Source organism: Cnephaeus nilssonii (genome assembly GCF_951640355.1).
Source record: "Cnephaeus nilssonii genome assembly, chromosome: 1".
Taxonomy (NCBI): Eukaryota; Metazoa; Chordata; class Mammalia; order Chiroptera; family Vespertilionidae; genus Cnephaeus; species Cnephaeus nilssonii.
This window is the reverse complement of record NC_137072.1, coordinates 114,116,571-114,131,483: the sequence shown is the minus strand read 5'-3', so window position 1 is coordinate 114,131,483 and position 14,913 is coordinate 114,116,571. Positions and strand designations below refer to the sequence as shown.

Sequence of the window (14,913 nt, the reverse complement as noted above, 5' to 3'; positions counted from 1 at the left end):
CGGCTGCCTCCTGCATGCCCCACACTAGGGATCGAACCTGCAACCCGGGCATGTGCCCTGACCAGGAATTGAACCCTGACCTCCTGGTTCATAGGTCTCCACTCAACCACAGAGCCACACTGGATGAGCAGGTAAACCATTTTTATTAATGGACTAGAGACTCGGTGCACGAATTTGTGCACAGGTGGGGTCTGGCCTACCCCGATCGAGGCCGATTGGCAGCTGGCCGGTGTGTGTGGGGGGAGGGGATGCGGAAGGTTGGCCGGCCGGCCCTGCCCTCTGGTCGAACTCTTGGTAGAGGGGACAATTTGCATATTAGCCTTCTATTATATAGGATATTAAATAACGTGGAGGAGAAGCTGATTCTGGGTCTTGTTTACACTTCTTTTGTTTACACAAGCTCTTCATGATACTTGCCTGTTTTTTGGGGACATTTTCTTAGCACGAGCATCTTCTAGTTCTTGGCCTTATAATAGTGGGATGCCACCTCCAGAAGCCAACTGCTCTCAATCTCCAAACCTGTCTCACGAATTTCTTGGTGGTAAGGACAAGTTCATACTAGAGCAGTCCGCGAGGATGTTCCTCAAACAGCTCATGATGAATTTTAAATGGAGGCATTATCCCCATGGGGTACCAGGAGAGTCAGGTGTATCAGTGTCATAGGCATGAAAATGCCAGGATCTATGGGAGAATGTTTGCAGGGGTTCTAATGAGCCCTTGCCCCCTCCTCCTCCTGCAATGAAGAGTCTGTTTGTGCTTCTGATGACGGCAATTGCTGAATTTTGTGCTGTTTCCTCCATTTGAGGCAAAAGTGCTTGAGCTACTGGCTCATCCAGGCTGAGAGTTGAATCAGTTCTCTAGGTAACCTGGGTGTGTGAGATGGCTGAACACATCTAACAATACTCTTCCCCTGTAAATTCCCTGTAGCCCAATGGGCACACTTTGACTCTGCTGTCAAAGACTCTTTGGGGGAGTACAATAGTCCAATCAGCTGGGTCACTTCTAAGTTCCTCTGCCTTAATTTATTGTCTCATTTGGCCTTTTTTAAAAAAATTTCTTTATTGATTAAGGTATCACATATTTGTCTCGTCCCCCCATTCCCATCCCACACCCCTCCCCACACATGCCCCCACCCCCCTGTTGTCCTTAACTGCTGTTTAGGCTCTTATGCCTGCACACAAGTCCTTTGGTTGATCTCCCCCTTTACCCCCACCCTTCCCTACCCTCCCCCCGAGGCCCGACAGTCTGATTCATGCCTCCTTGTTTCTGGGTCTGTTCTTGTTCATCAGTCTATGTTGTTCATTATTTCCCCTAGATGAGTGAGATCATGTGCTATTAGAAATACACTTATAAGAACCGAAAATGAGACAAGCAATAATGGTTATGGTGACAGGCAAATGAATCAGTCTGTAGTGAGTTTCTTTCTGGGCCAACAGTTCTTTTGAGACCCAATTTCAATGTCCAACAGTTCCTTATGTGTACATGTCAGCACTGACATTTCAGTTCTGGATGGTGGACAAATGGTGGTAATGCAGGTCCGACTCTGTCCGGTTTGGTCCTGGGCAATCTGCAGTGATGCACAGCTGCTAACTGCTAGTATGGGAAGGCCACATCAGCGTCTTCCGTCTCTGGACTGCTTCTCTTCTGTCTTCATGGCTGGAGTAGTCCTGTCGATTCCTCTCTTGCTGGAATCCACATGGTCTCAGAGTTGTTTTCTGAAAATATACAAACATATTCTCGACCAAAGGTTAATAAAGGAATATTTTCTATAAATTTGACTGGGGATCCTTTTTCAATTTTTGCCCAAATGATTTTCCTCTGGCTTGTTTTGTCACCTTGTGTGTTTTTCATGGGTGTCTTGCTTTTAGCCTTACAATTTTCTAAGGTATTGGCCTTTTTTAAAAAAAAATTATTTTTATTGTTGACGTTGTCACAGATGTCCCATGTTTGCACCACCTTTTTGTATCACACATCTTATCCCAGTTTCTTCCCCTTAAGTAGCAGGAAGTGTGGTTTTTTACCACTGTCATTGGTTACCTAAAGATGGGATTAGCAGAAACTTGTGCTCGATGCAGAATTCTAAGATGGCCCCAGGACCTCTACCCGCTGGTGTCATGACCATAAATAGACTGCCTTGGAGGGCAGGGGTTGAGGGATTTTCCAGTTGTGCTTAGGACCTCATATCAGGTGGCTGTAACTCAAGAGGGAGATCACTCTGGTTTGTCCTGATTCAGATAGTTTAATGAGATCTTGGGTTTGCCCTGACGGTGGGACTCCAGTATCTGCAGAGACTCTTCCTCCCCTTTGGCTTTGATAATGTGCCAGTCACAAGGAATTGAATCCTGCCAATAACTGAGTGATCTTGGAAGTAGATTCTGTCCCAGTCAAGCCTCCAGATGGGAATGCAGCCCAGCTGTCACCTTGCAGACTTCTGACCCACAGTCACCAGGAGATAACAAATGGACATTGTTTTAGCCACTCTGTTAGTGGTCATTTGCTCTAGAGCTAGAGAATACAATAACCTTTCTGAAGCCTCTCCCCACCTGACCTACTCCAGGGTTTGTAGAGCTGTTGATGCAGAAGGAGTTAGGTGGCGCCGCCCTCAGGGCTGTTACTGTAACTGCATGGGTATATATATTTCCATAGTTCTACTCTATTATAGCACTTCACTGTGCAGTGACAGGTCAGCATTGGAGACAGATAATTCCCATCCTTTCCTTGTCACATCGATGTAGCTGCTCCTCCTTTCCCCCCCTTATCTGCCCTTTAGTGTTGAAAGTAGCTGGGTGACATCACTGTTGTCTCATTAGGGTTCTCCTCAAAATATACACACATTACATGGAGGAAGCTTCTGGTGTGGAGGCCCCAGGTGTGGGCAGTTCTCTGGTGCAGCCTCAGGGGCCGGTGGTAGGTGCATGACTGGTGGTCTCTTCTCTCGCCCTGAGCGCACACATAGGGCTTCTCGCCCCGTGGATCCTCTTCTGAGCCAGCAGCTGGTTCTGTGGCTGAAGGCCCTGGCGCACTGGTAGCACCTGAAAAGCTTCTCTTGGCGCGTGAATCCGCTGATGCACATGGAGGTCCGAGGCCTGGAAGAAGCCTTTGCCACACGGGCGCAAACCAAGGTCCTCTCATTGTGTCTTCTCTGATGCAGTTTGAACCGAGAGAAATACCCGAAGGGCTGGGGACACTTCTCACATTGGTAGGACTTCTGGGCACGGTGGCTTCTGTCTCCCACCTCCATGGGCACATCTTGGTGAGGCCCTTCCTGGGATGTGGAGGCGCCCCGACTTGCTGTTCTGGAGCTGAGTGGATTCTCCAGGGAAAGCCCTCCCTCTTCAGACCCAGGACAGTCCTCTCCCTGGATAATGAGTAGGGAAGGTGTTTGATTGCCTTGACTAGACGGGCTGCCACCATTTTCTTTATCTTCATCTCCTGGTCCTGTTTGCAGGGATGTATCTTGGGGAGTCCGGGAGTGTCCTTGTGTTGACCACCGTTGAGTTTGCTGTTGACCGCTGCTCCTTGAAGTGGGCAATGACTTAAGGGCATGTTCTCAGAAAAGAGGGCTTCCTGTCCCTGTCTGTGGTTGTGGACCAAGCCAGGGGCTTCATGCTCTCATCACTCCGGTCCTTCATGAATGCCTCCAGATCTCTGCCACTCGACTCCCACTTCTCCTCCAATGAGGCCCTGTTGCTGCGGTGCCTGCTGAGCATGAACTGCTCCAGCCCCGGATGGGAAATCATCTTGTCCTTGTTGTGTCTTTCTGGCTGCAGCCATGAGTGAAATGACTGATAGAGACTTTGCAGCTCCTGCCTCACACACCCGTTTGTAAATGAGTTGAGCCCAGTGCTGGAAAGCTGACCTCCTCTCCCTCCTCTCCCTCCTCTCCCTCCTCTCCCTCCTCTCCCTCCTCTCCCTCCTCTCCCTCCTCTCCCTCCTCTCCCTCCTCTCCCTCCTCTCCCTCCTCTCCCTCCTCTCCCTCCTGGTGGGCAGGTCCTCGGCGAGATCTAAGCTCTAGGTTTTCTGACCCAGGACCATTCTTGGATGGTTCACCTTGAGATGAGATTTTGAGACCCAAAGCCATTCTTAACACAGATTTTCAGAAAGAGTCAACTTCGGGAATGCACTCTCTGCTGGGTTGTTTCTCTGGGGATCTGTTTCAATGCTAACTGGTAAACGACTAAGTGCTGCAGTTCTCATGAAGACGGCTGTTCAAACCCCATAATCCTGGCCCAGAGCTGAGCTGCTGTGGGGCTTCATTGTCAGCCCTGGTGCCTCTCGGCACACCGTTCTTTATATTCCTGCCATTTGGGGGCTAATGTGACTTAAATGCTTGCTGCTTATGTTCTAGCTTGCTACATTTTTCTTGTCAGTGCTTGAGCTTCTAACAACTGTTTCCTTCTGTCTTGACTGTGAGCCATGTATGCTTTTCCTGCGGTGGGGGGTGGGGGGGGAAGAGTTTAAATTCCAATCTCTGACTTTTCTCTTCATGTAGTCCCACCATGTCTAGCGAAGTTTGACTTGGGAAGTACTTTCTCTTTTGAAATTCCCAGGACTAACCCCAAAACAAAGGTGAGGTGTGTTTAAAACCCTTGTCCTGCCTTTACTTCCCCCCGGGCATGGTGGTTTAGACACGTGCTGATGGGCCAAGTGGAGCAGCGTGATGAGATCCCGCACAGTCCTCTGCCCCACTCGGGACAGGGAGCACTCTTTGTCCGGTGCATCCAGGCTGTCTTAGCTGTCATTGCATCTGCTGTCCTGTGTTGCATTGATTCTGTTGAGCCCTTATTCTACTCATAATGGCCCCATAGTGCAAGAGTAGTGATGCGGGCAATCCGGGCACACCAAAGAGAAGCCCTAAAGTGGACATATAAGAAAAAACATAGGGTTCAGACTCTTCGTGGTTTCAGGCATCCACGGGGAATATCTCAGGCGTATCCCCTGCAGATATGTGGGGACGACTGTACCTCCACGAAGCTCTGAGGGGTTAAGAGCCATTTACTAGTAGAATGAAATGCCTTTATCCTGTGCTGTAGCCCATAGCCTAGGAGTTTTCTCTGGACTCATTGAACACTGCCATCTGGTGTGTCAGAGGAGGAACTAGCAGAGATTCAATTCCCAGGAGGAAATGGAAGCAACAAAAAACAACAAAAGTTATGGCTGCACCAATTTACATTCCCACCGAGGGTGTGCACAGGGTCCCTTTCCCCCACACCCTGGATAACACTTGTTAGTTGTCTTTCTGAGAAAAAGTCACCCCAGCAGGTGTGAGGGGAGGCCTCGCTGTGGCTTTGATGTGCATTCCCCTGGGGATTAGTGATGGCGAACACTTTTTCATGGACACTTGCTCATTGGTGTCTCCTTTGGGAAAATGTCTCTTCTGGTCCTTTGCTCCTTTTAAAATTGGATTATTTTTCTGTTTATTATTTTTGCTATTGAGGTATATATTCTGAATATCAACCCTGATCAGATATATGTTTGCAAATATTTTCTCCCTTTCTGTCAGTTGCCTTTTCATTTTGTTGTTGATTCCTTTGCTGTACTGACACTTTTTAGTTTGTAGTCCCATTTTTTAAAAAATGTTTGCTTTTGTGTTGTTTTGTCTGTGCTCTTGGTGTCAGATCCAAAAACCATGATTGCCAGGACCAATGTCAAGGAGCTCCCCCAGTGTTTTCTTCTGGGAGTTTCAGGTCTCGCGCTTACATCTTGAATCCTTGTCAGGTTGATGTTTGTGTGCGGTGTAAGAGAGTGGTCCAATTCCATTCTCTTGAGGGGGCTGCCCAGTTTTCCCAGCACCATTTATGGAAGAGGCTGTCCTGTCCCCATTGTGCGGGAAAGTTATGGATCCTCTTCCCAGAAGAGAAGCCTGCTCGGTCCAAACATAATGTTGTTGCCAAGTTCAAGTGTTTCTGATTCCATGAAAGTGCATCACTGGCTCCCTTACAGGATGATTTCTAATTATCTTATTGCCCAGCCAGTGTGGCTCAGTGATTGGGCATTGACCCATGAACCAAGAGACCACCGGTTTGATTCCCGGTCAGGGAACATTCCTGGGTTGTGGCCCCAATCCCCAGAAGGGCAGTGTGCAGGAGGCAGCCAATCAATGATGATTCTCTCATGGATGTTTCTTCTATCTTTCTGTCCCTCTCCCTTCTTCTCTCTAAAAATCAATAAAACATTAAAAAAAAAACCTTATTAATTGACATATCTTTCTAACTTTTTTCAAGGCCATAACAGACCCACATAATCAAGCGCAGATTGTGTCTGAAGAAATATACATTCTTTTGAAGCCAGAGTGGTCACAACTGCTGTTAAATTTTTTTTTTTGGAGCAAAGATGTTATTTACTGCCAAGAAGAAAGTGTTTAAAAGTGCAATCCTCCCAAACAGTTCTCCCTATGTTCTTGTTTCAGTGGGAGACAACCTGCACCTTTTGGTCATTCCGTCTAAAGCCCGGAATCACCCTTACTCTCCATCCTCCCTCTGTCCCTTAGACCAGCCAGTCCTGCTGGTCTTTTCTCTCTCCTCTTGGTCCAGTCTGCTTTTCACCATCTTGGCTCCCACCACTTTCCCTCTGGATTACCTACCACAAGAGTGTCCTCACTAGCCTTTTGGTCTCTGGTCTTATTTCATGTTCCTTTGGTGGGACCAAAGAAAATGGATTTATTTAAAACCCATCTACCCATGACATTCCTCTGCTTAAAACCCTTTGAGATCATCGTACCCCAGGGTAACAGCCTGCCTCTCCCCATGGTACATGAAGTCTTTCAAACAGTGTTCAGCTCTTCTCTGCTTCCCACATTACTGTCCAGAAACAGCCCTCTCTGTAGTTACCCACGGACAGGACGCTGGAGCCCACTTCGGGGCCTTGCTCATCACGTTCGGAAGGCAGCATGGTTTGTCTCTGTTAAAACGTAGGCTCTGGAATGATACTGTCCTAGGTTTGAATCCTTGTTCGGGTGTGTGCTGACGGCTTCTTGGGCAAGCCAGTTGTCTAGCCTCAGTTGTCTCATTTGAAAAATAGGGGTGCTAACAATAGCTGTTTCATGAGCATGTTGCCACAGGAATTTAAAAACCTGGATCAAATTCCAGTGTGTGTGTGTGTGTGTGTGTGTGTGTGTGTGTGTGTGTGTGTGTGTGACGGCGGGTGTTTCCACACCAACAACAGTTATGACACCAGCTGGGTCCCCTACAATTCAATTCAATCTTCACGCTAGATACCGAAAGATAACATCCAACTCCGTAAGTTATGGGCTTAGTTCTACAAAACTGTCCTCCCTCCACCCCCAGATGTACTCACCAGCCTAGGTCGCCGCCTGCTTCTGACTCAATGGTTATAGATTGGAGATTCCAACACCCCCTCTTTGTGTTCAGTTTGCTGGCGTGGCTCACAGAGCTCAGAAACATGTTACTCACTAGGTCACTGGTTTATTACAAAAGGATATAACTAGGAACAGCCAGATGGGATGCATGGGACAAGGAATGGAAATGGTGTGGAGGTTCCTCGCCCTCTCCAGGTGAGCCTCTCTTCCAGCACCTACATGTTCATAAATCAAGTAGCTCTCCGAACTCAGTCCTTTTTGGGGTTTTAGGAGGGCTTTGTTGCCTAGGCATGTTGCATTAAATCATTGCCCATTGGCAACTGAACTCAACCTGTAGCCCCTCTGCCTTCCCGGAGGTTTTGGTGGGACTGAGCAGTGGTTGGTTCCACCAGTCTCCATCCTTAGGTGAGGTCAGTAGTTGCTTAGGAAATTCTAAGATTCAGGACTCTGCCAGAAATGGCCGAAGATCAAATACATATTTCTCATTATAAATCACAATGCCACAGGGGCTTCATGGGAAGCAGGTAGCACACTGGAAGGCAGTGAGATTTGGCGGGTGTTAGACATCATTTCCTCTGTCTAGAGCTCTCTCATCACTGAATTTACCCTGCTCCCTCTGCTTGGCTCGCTCCTTCTTAACCTTTGCCTCAGCTCTGGTATCTCTTTCAGAAGGCCCTTCCCAGCCCCCGGGGCTGGGACCACCTCCATCCTTGCTCTCACTGAGCTGATCAGACTCAGCTCATCTGAGCTCCTTGGGGGATGAGACAGTGTTTTCATCTCTGCATCTCCAGCTCCTCACAATCTGGGGGCTGAGTTGAATAGAAATGTTATCTTCCTCCTCAGCCTCTGACAGGGAGCACGAGGACCCAGCATTAACCACACTCGTTTCCTTGGATCCTCTCGCTTGCTACTTTTCATTTATTTTCCAAGTCCACATAATTGAGGTCTATTATTCCTGTCTGTTTCTATCCTGTCGGGCTCGACAGGTGACACATTGGGAGAGACAGGGCTAATGAATATGAATGGAGAGGAATTGGCAAACATTCTCTTTTCCCTACCAAAAAAAAAAAAAAAAAAAGAGAGAAAAAAAAAGCAGCCCTTTTCCCATTGTTCATCGGCCTTGGAATGATGGATTTCAAAAATGGAATCAACTCCTTTTATTACAGCACATTATCTAGGTCCAGCTGAGGACCCCAACGCCTTCTGCAAGGAAAGCGAGTCTAGAGGGATATTGAAGACTGGTTTCTACCAGCCCCTTGCCCTTCACCCCCCCACCCTAACCCTCAGTGACTGGATGGTCCACACACAGTTCCCAGGTCATCACGGCATCTAGGAGTTAGAGTGAGAACTTGGATGGCCAGGGCAAAAGGCTTGTGAGCTTAGTCTGTTTTATGAATCAGACCCCTATGGATGCTGCTCGATGTTTGTAATGAATTTGGAAATGAGTTTGCATGTCTATGTGTGCCACGCCAGCACAGCCAAGGGTTCAGGGAGCCTGAGCGGGGGCGACGAAGGATGGAGAAATGATAGACAAAGAGAAAAAGCTGGGTCTAGGTGGATCTTCTGTGCTTTGATGAGGCCACAGAACAGATCCAGACTGCAAAGCTGAGGCTTTATTTATAATCAGGGACAAATAAGGTAATCTACAATGTTGTTGTAAGTTTCACTTGTTTTGGCAGCACTTGCTGCCCCTCCCACAGCCCACTAGCTACCCAGGAAAGATCTAGGGAGCAGTCACAAGATCAAGCTTAACTATGCTTAGAGGACTGTGCCCTCCAAGCTGGGACTTGTTTGTGACTTTGCCAGCAGGTCAGTCCGAGGCTTAACCCTATAACTGCTTACTACATCTCACCCTTTCTTTTAAATTTAAGCTACTAATAATGGAAGTAAAATTTAAACATCAAGAACAAATTTCTGACTATTAAAACATTAACAAAACAATGCCAATGCAAAATCTAGACATGGCTATTAATAAAACAATGCCAATGCAACACAACAATAATGCCAATGCAACACAACAATAATGCCAATGCAACACAACAATAATGCTAATGCAACACAACAATAAAGAAATCAAACTATAGTAACATTTTCCTACTAAATGAAAGTTTCTTTTGCTGATTTACTCAAGAGTCCTCGGACTTGGCTGTGAAAGAGTTTGCAGAAGACTGGCAGCTAACCAATGCTAGCATGGCCAGAAACATGGTCGAGGGAGTCGCCTCCACTTCTTGCTTTCTGCCATCTGCTGGGCCTCAGTTGTTAACTTCTTCAGCTGACCCCATGTTGGCACCTCGGTTTCTTGCGTAGCCTTCGTCATCTTCCTTTTCCGCTTTGCTGTCATGGGGCAACTTTCAGTCATCGGGGCAACTTTCAGTCTTTTGAACGATGGGACAAGGAGCTTCTCTGGGTCCATGGTGGTGATGCACGTAATGCTCTGGCACCCAAATTGGCTGCGCTGCTCCTTCTGGAAAGATTACAAACACAACCTCTTCCCCACATCATTACTGGATCTGGTCCAAACCACTGTCCAGTTTGTGCATCCTTCCATCAGGCTAACCCCGCGGATGCTATTGTACAGGAGGCCCGATGCCTTTCGGCTGCTGTACAACCCTCTGCATCGCAGTTCAAAAAATTTAAAGTATAAAAAACATGACTGAGTTTGTTTTGAAGTGACACATAACATCCATCTCCCCCTTTCTGTTTTAGTAATACTTTAGTTGGAGAATGAGCCAAATATAGCCATTCAACAATTCCAGGAGCTTGCCAAATGACCCCAGTGGGTGTATGTGTCATAAGGAAAATTAAAACCTGTAAGGGAAGGGAGTAATCAATTCTAGTAAGTTGTGCTGAACTTAAGGCATCCTCAACTTTATGTAAGGCTGTCTTGGCTTTCTCTGTCAAGCAGCGTGGGGATGACGGAGATGCATTTCCCCTTAGTATATGAAATAAAGGACTTAAGTCAGCAGTGGTTAATTTTAAAGCAGGTCAAACCCAGTTAATATCTCCTAATAATTTTTGGAAATCATTTAATGTAAGTAAAGTGTCAGTCCGAATTTGAATTTTCTGAGGTTTTATTGTTTTCCCTCAATAATGCTGCCAAGATAAGAAAAAGGAAATGTCCTTTGAACCTTTTCAGGTGCTATGCATAACCCAGCACAATGCAGGGAATCCTGTATTATAAGAGATATTTAGTTACTTCATTTTTCCCTTCTTACAGGCCAAAACATTTAAAATATATTTATTAATTTTTACTTGATAAGGCTTTCCATGAAATTTCAAGTGTATCAGATTCTGTTAAATTTAAAAAGATTTTCTTTAAGAAGAGAGAATAAATTTCTTGTATTACTCCGGGCCCTTGGAGCTTTCCAAGAATCATCTCTGTTAAAGCCTTGACATTTTAACATGAAAAAAAAACCATCAAACAAATATCTATATATGATTTAAATATTATAATACCTTTATAATTATCTTAAGATATTAATTAGATTTTAAACTAGTTTTTGCATAGAAAAATTTTGGTTGGGATCACAGAATGAATCCTCTTTTTTAATTAGACCAATAATAAGCAACTTATTTTGAATTCCTAATTATTAGAGAAAACACAACGTTTTCTTTTCTCAAAAATAAATTCTTATACTTTAGGCATTTAATTACCACAACTATATAATTTCTCCCAATTTAATTTGCACTTGGAACTTTTAAAGCTGGCAAGTCAAATATATTTAGCATTTCCTAGATTAATAACACTTTATATTTTTAAGAATAAGCAGTAGCAAGCCTGCAAGTATTCAAATGCAAAGATTGTCCTTAAAGAATGGTTACTGGTGGGAAACTGATTTCAAAGATTCTTTAAGAGTTTGCCACCCCAACAGGGGAAAAAAAACTTTTAGGCTACTGAAACAGGTTTTTTGGCCCCAGCCGCTTGACTCTTCAAAACGACCAAGATTTTTCTGCTGGGGAAGTCAAGAAGCAAAACTGTAGCCATTCAAATGAACACACTCTTCAAAGATAGCTGCTGGCAGGAAACTGGTCTACCTGTATGCTGGGGGAAGGGCAACTACCCTTCCTCCTCCATTAACCAAGGGCGTAGCCAGTTACCTGGGCTATTTAGATCTTTATAATTAATACATTATCTATATTTCAACAATTTTTTTTTGAGATTCAAATCCAATTCCAATTATTTTAAGGCATTTACTTTGGATAAATTCTATAACAATTTACTGGTTTTCTTAAAGTTAACTTTTTAACAAGGTTCATTAATATTTTGAAAACTACTCTTTATTATGGAAATGCGAATCCTGTTGCTGGAATTTGCTTGAATTTTTTTGGAGAACACTTTTTCCCCATTTTTCTTAGAAAAGAAAAAAAACAGTTCTGGGTTTTTCATTTTCTATAGCTTTTGCAGAGAGATTCCAGCTTAAGACAATCTAAATGTCCAAAATCGGACTATGCGCGCATTCTGTCTTACAGCTCGGTTCTCTCCCCACCAGCACAGAAATTCCAGACACATTTCTAAATTTTTAAGACTTTTTCATGGCGAAAAAGGAAACTTTAAATTAGCATACTGAGTGGGCTTCCATATTGGATAGCCACGTGTTTCCCTTCCCCCACATCCTGCTTACTTCGGGGGAAGTTTCAGCAACAGATCTTAAATTTTTTTTTCTTTTTTGCTTTTTGAAGTAATAACTAATCACCCAATTTGGCCAAGATTTGCATTTCCCTGCCACATTCCTCTACTCCCCTTCTGGAGTGGGCTCTAGGCAGTCCTGAATCAGGGACCACAGACTGAAAGCAGAGGCAGGCATTTCCTCTGGACCTTCAGCTATATAATGATCGCGAAGTTGTTTTCCTACCTTCTCCCATGACTCTATATTTAAAACCATGGGCAGGTTTTCCAAAAAATCGAAAAGCTGTTCAGACCTCACAGAACAGCCCCTTGCTTGGAGCATAGCCTTAAGCATGGATATGCATACATTCTTTCCTTGCGATCCTGAATTTCCCATGTTTTTACACCTAGCTAGTACTAAATTGCACTCCTTACCTTCCTTTTTGCACGTGCTTCACTGGAGCATCCTTTCACCTGACAATTTGCAGTTCCCTCACACTCAGGTCCGCATTGAGTGCCACTTGGGCCGAACTCAGCACCGCGTTGGGCGCCACTTTGGCCTTGCCTGCACAGCCAAGGGTTCGGTGAGCCTGAGGGAGGTGGTGAAGGATGGAGAAATGATAGACAAAGAGAAAAAGCTGGGTCTAGGTGGATCTTCTGTGCCTTGATGAGGCCACAGAACAGATCCAGACTGCAAAGCTGAGGCTTTATTTATAATCAGGGACAAACAAGGTAATCTACAATGTTGTTGTAAGTTTCACTTGTTTTGGCAGCACTTGCTGCCCCTCCCACAGCCCACTAGCTACCCAGGAAAGATCTAGGGAGCAGTCACAAGATCAAGCTTAATTATGCTTAGAGGACTGTGCCCTGCAAACTGGGACTTGTTTGTGACTTTGCCAGCAGGTCAGTCCGAGGCTTAACCCTATAACCGCTTCCTACATCTATGTATCCCTTGTATAGGTGAAGAAGTCATGGCTCAGACAGGTTAAATAATCTCCCCAGCATCACCCAGCTAGGAACTGTGAGTATTTATTTTCCACAAGCGCTGTTGGGAGGAGAAAGCTATGCATGTAACGCCCAGCGGCGTGCTGGCACCCAGGAGCACACCACCTTCGCACACCTAGCCAGTGTCCCCAATAGTACGCTTTCCAGGTTTTTGTGTCTCCTATGCCGGATGTCCTGTCATCCCTCCCCACACCTCTCACATTTTCACCTGTAGAGGGGATTTTCTGCTCCAGCCCTCTTCCCCGTGACCTTCACGGTGGGCAGAGGAGGAAGAGGCAGTCCTGTCAGGTTCAGTTTAGTGATCTGAGCACCTCGGGGGCCACCTGGCTGCCTATTCTCTCCTGGATTCACCTCGCCCACAGGATGCATGCTCTGTTTCCTCTTGTGGGCACTTTTAGGGAAGTCCTTCCATCCGGTCAGTGGCTGGGCATCATTCTCTACATGAATGCAAACTATCAGGGGACCCATCATGACCACAAATATTCACGACGTTCTCCACTCTAGTTGTGTCAGCAATGAAGTTGACATGTTTAATGCCATCTGTCTGACTTCGTGGTCATCTCCTGGTTGATTCCAACTTTGGGAGTGGATTAAAGGGTTTTAAGGAGGCCAATTGAACCTGGCCAGACTGGCTCAGTTGGTTGAGCATTGTCCCAGTTTGATTCCTGGTCAGGGCACATGCCTGGGTTGCAGGCTTGATCCCTGGTAGGGGGAATGCAAAAGGTAGCCGATGGATGTTTCTTTCTCTCTCCCTCTCTCTCTCCCTTCCTGTCTCTCTATTCTCCGGTGAAGATTAAAAAGGCCAGTTGATAATACTAATCTTGATCTATTGGCTAGGGACTTTGAAACGCACATTCTGCTGGCTGGGAATAAAAATAAGATGCAGGATCAAGGCTTTGGGCTTAGCCAGGGGATTAAGACCTCAGATTTTAACTCAATAGCAGATGGTGGACCAGAGAGTTTATTTCTCTGCTCACAAGTGAGGAGCTGTTTGTACTTGACGAGGACTTAGCAGAAGCTCGGTGATGCTCTCTGGCTGATCTTACCTGTCTGGGCATGAGCAGCCATCCCTTGGCGAAGCGTGGTTGAGGCAGAGGTGATGGGAAAAGTGTCTTTGAGCTTTGGTTAAGGCTCCCTCCCAAATAGGCAAATCTGTCTTACATAACTGACCAGACATAGATGGATGTCCCCGTTTTTACTGTTTCTTAGCCAAATCTGCAGGCCAGAACTTTAAGCTGAAAAGACAGCTGTAATTCCTGCGGGGCTGAGAGCACTCCTGTAGGCTTTATGGAAGTCACATGAAGTTAGCCCTGCACCAGCTGCCACAAATTTGGTTCCCGCTTGTGCTGTGTTGAGTTGCCTTGGTTTCCTGGCTTCTGGTGGGGTTCTTTCTTCTGGAAGGTAGGAAGCTCACCTGAGAACCTGGTTCAGATGTCCTGAATTAAGGCCCCTTCCAGCTCTACCGGATGATGATGATGATGATGATGATGATGATGATGATAAATAGCATTATCATGGTCTAGTCCAACCCCCACATCAGACATCTTAAAAATGCATTTTTCTCCTAAAACAAAGCATAGTTCTGAGAGGGTGGAGAGCAAAGTCACTGGGAGACAGAGGGGAGGGAAGGGGGACAGAAGGAGAGGCTGGTCACAGATCAAATGCTGGCCTCCAGAGACAGCTGACAACCGGTTTGATGGCTCCCTCTGCTGGTCCTCCCCTTGAACAAAAACACAGCCGAACGAAGCTGGTTAGAAAGATTATGTTAAACTTAATAACACTGTAGCATCTGTACTCGACTAAAGGCAGGAAGCAGAAACAGTGCCTGGAAAATAAGTTCTTTATTTCTCTAGATTTTCAAAGAAGCAATACATTCAATGGTAAAACATGTATTTGTAAGAGACTGGGTTTTTGCAAGGAACACAACACTTTTTGTTAAATACAGGAGAGGCTACCTGGCTGAACAGAGACGCTTTTTGGGATC

General features: G+C 45.7%; 1 pseudogene across 1 annotated transcript; it reads right to left on the bottom strand.

The window, feature by feature from the left end:
• Positions 1-2,766: 2,766 nt before the first annotated feature.
• LOC307095820 (zinc finger and SCAN domain-containing protein 4-like) lies at positions 2,767-14,445 on the bottom strand (annotated as a pseudogene). The gene is made up of 2 exons: positions 14,393-14,445; positions 2,767-3,846 (listed from the first exon to the last, which is right to left on the bottom strand). The product of its transcript is annotated as a zinc finger and SCAN domain-containing protein 4-like (transcript).
• Positions 14,446-14,913: the final 468 nt, after the last annotated feature.